The following is a 2,550-nucleotide window of genomic DNA, read 5'->3' as shown; positions in this document are numbered from 1 at the left end:
ATATCTCCCTTTGTTCAAACTCCAAACAAATATTCAGAAGATCTCTAACCAAAAACCTTTTCTAAAACACGCAAACATCAATACTAAATGCATGTTTCATCATAATATATCACCTCCACACAACAATGTCAGTAAACTTCATGTGAGTATGCATCTTGTATCTTATGTTCATCTCTTGTTTCTCAACATTACTCTCTCTACTGAAACGTCTCATTCTGATTTATTTTTCATATTTTGTAACAATAAATTAAGACACTGACTTCACCTTTGCATACCCCTAAAATGTGTTCAACTTTATTATTATGTTGTTGTTACAATGTTACATTTTTATTTAATATCATATTATCATTAATGATGGTTATTGTTTTGAAGATGATTTGACCACAATATGGGAAAGAAAGGTAGTTGGTTTTCTGCAGTTAAGAAAGCTTTAAGCCCATCTGATTCCAATGACAAGAAAGACAAGGTTTGTTGTATCTCTTTATCATGTATTCAAGTTTATTATTTGGATTTTTATTTTTTAAATTACTATGTTTATGACTGATAAGTGATATTTTCTTTATGTGTGGTTTTTAAATTTAAAGTTTATTTTGTTTGAATTTTTATTTTTAAATTACTATGTTTAAGACTGATAAGTGATAGTTTCTTTATGTGTGGTTTTAAAATCAAATTTTATTTTGTTTGGATTTTTATTTTTAAATTACTATGTTTACGACTGATAAGTGATATTTTCTTTATGTGTGGGTTTAACTTTTAAATTTAAAGTTTATTTTGTTGGGATATTTATTTCTAAATTACTATGTTTACGACTGATATTTTCTTTTATGCGCGGTTTTAACATGACAGAAATCTAATAAAAGGAGTTCTAAGAAGTATTGGTTTGGAAAAAGGAGTTTGGATAAAGATTTCTCACAAACAGAAGCTGCATTGGTGAATCATGTTATTCCGGTCCCTTTTCCGCCTCCCACGGAAGTAAACTCATTGAAGCCGAGCACGAACAGAGCAAACACGCGCATTCAGTCGCCTATGCCACTGCAGTGGCAGCAGAAGCCGCAGTAGCAGCCGCTCATGCTGCAGCCGAGGTGGTTCGCTTGACGTCCACAACTCGAGTACTTGGTAAATCGATAGAAGAAACCGCAGCTATCAAGATTCAGGCTGCTTATCGCGGACACTTGGTAAATATATTAAATAAAAGTTAATAGAATTATATCTTGAGACTTTGTCAATATTTTGATTTTTGTGGTTTAATGATATTAGGCGAGGCGGGCGGTGCGGGCCTGAGGGGGCTTGGGAGGTTGAAGTCATTGATTCAAGGTCAATCGGTCAAACGACAAGCGATCTCCACTTTAAAATGTATGCAGACATTGGCTCGGGTTCAGTCTCAGGTTCGGTCAAGGCGCATACTTATGTCCGAGGAGAACCGAGTTCTACAACAACAACTTCTTGTTAAACATGAGAAAGAACTCAACAACATTAGATCCTCAGTAAGTGTTATGTTTTTATATTTATTACTTATCTTTTTTGTGTTTTGAGAATCTAATTATTTGGATTACAGTTGGGAAATACATGGAACGACAGTAGAAAATCGAAAGAAGAGACCGAAGCGAGTTTACAAAGCAAACACGAGGCTGCAATACGCTGAGAACGGGCATTAGCTTATGCGCATACTCATCAGGTATTAAATCATTAATACATCTTTAACTTTTTAAGTTTTAACTAACATTAAAAATAATATTTTGTTTTATTGTCAAATAGCAAATGTTGAAGAACTCTACAAACTCTCCAAATCCAACTTTTCTAGACCCAAACAATCCTCACTGGGGCTGGAGTTGGCTCGAGCGTTGGATGGCTGCGCGGCCCTGGGAAACTCAACCTGGGCCAGCTCAACCCGGGTCAGAAACGAGTAAACGGGCTAGCCGCCCGCCTAGCCGTCAATCACCCACAACCCCACCCACCCGGGCTCCATTGCCGAGTTCACGGGTCAGGCCCGAAAGCCAAAGGGGAAGTGTCGATGAAGACTCCACAAGCTTCTACAGCGTGCAATCGGACCGCAACCGACGACAACGCCGGTCTAGCTCGGTGTGCGATAACGAGAGCCTTGAATCATCTCCAGCGGTTCCTAGTTACATGGCTTCAACAATGTCAGCTAAGGCTCGGTCCAGAATGGCTAGCCCGGTTCATAGTCCAAGCCCATTAGGGTCAGGAAGGAGAAGTGCTTCGGAAAAGGGTTTAGTGGCCGGTTTAGCAAAAAAGCGCCTTTCTTTCTCGGGCTCACCCGCTCGGGCCACGAAGAGGTTCGCCGAGCCGGTGATGACTGATTCAAGTTCTTAAAAAAGTGTGGTGATGTTGTTGTTTTTGAGTGTTTGTTAATTGTTTGGTTTGTGATTTGTTAGTTTGTATGTATTTAGAAAGTGTTATTTGTATGTTTTTGTTGTGGTGTACTTGTGTTAATTTGATGCATAAGTTTGGGACAGATGTATTTGCTTGATACCTTTTGGAATTGTGTTGAGTGGTACAAACTACAAATATGTGATGCTAGAGACTTGGGTT

General features: G+C 38.4%; 1 pseudogene across 1 annotated transcript; it reads left to right on the top strand.

The window, feature by feature from the left end:
• The first annotated feature begins 345 nt into the window (after positions 1 to 345).
• Positions 346 to 2,331, top strand: LOC143548522 (protein IQ-DOMAIN 3-like; annotated as a pseudogene). Its single transcript, XR_013137972.1, has 5 exons — positions 346 to 466; positions 847 to 1,175; positions 1,258 to 1,484; positions 1,556 to 1,675; positions 1,756 to 2,331. The product of XR_013137972.1 is annotated as a protein IQ-DOMAIN 3-like (transcript).
• The last annotated feature ends 219 nt before the right edge of the window (positions 2,332 to 2,550 follow it).

Source organism: Bidens hawaiensis, unplaced genomic scaffold (genome assembly GCF_021521415.1).
Source record: "Bidens hawaiensis isolate Kalapana, Puna unplaced genomic scaffold, B.hawaiensis_p1.1 tig00015194_1, whole genome shotgun sequence".
Classification (NCBI taxonomy): Eukaryota; Viridiplantae; Streptophyta; class Magnoliopsida; order Asterales; family Asteraceae; genus Bidens; species Bidens hawaiensis.
The sequence above is the reverse complement of the archived record's forward strand: the minus strand, read 5'-3'. Positions and strand labels throughout refer to the sequence as shown.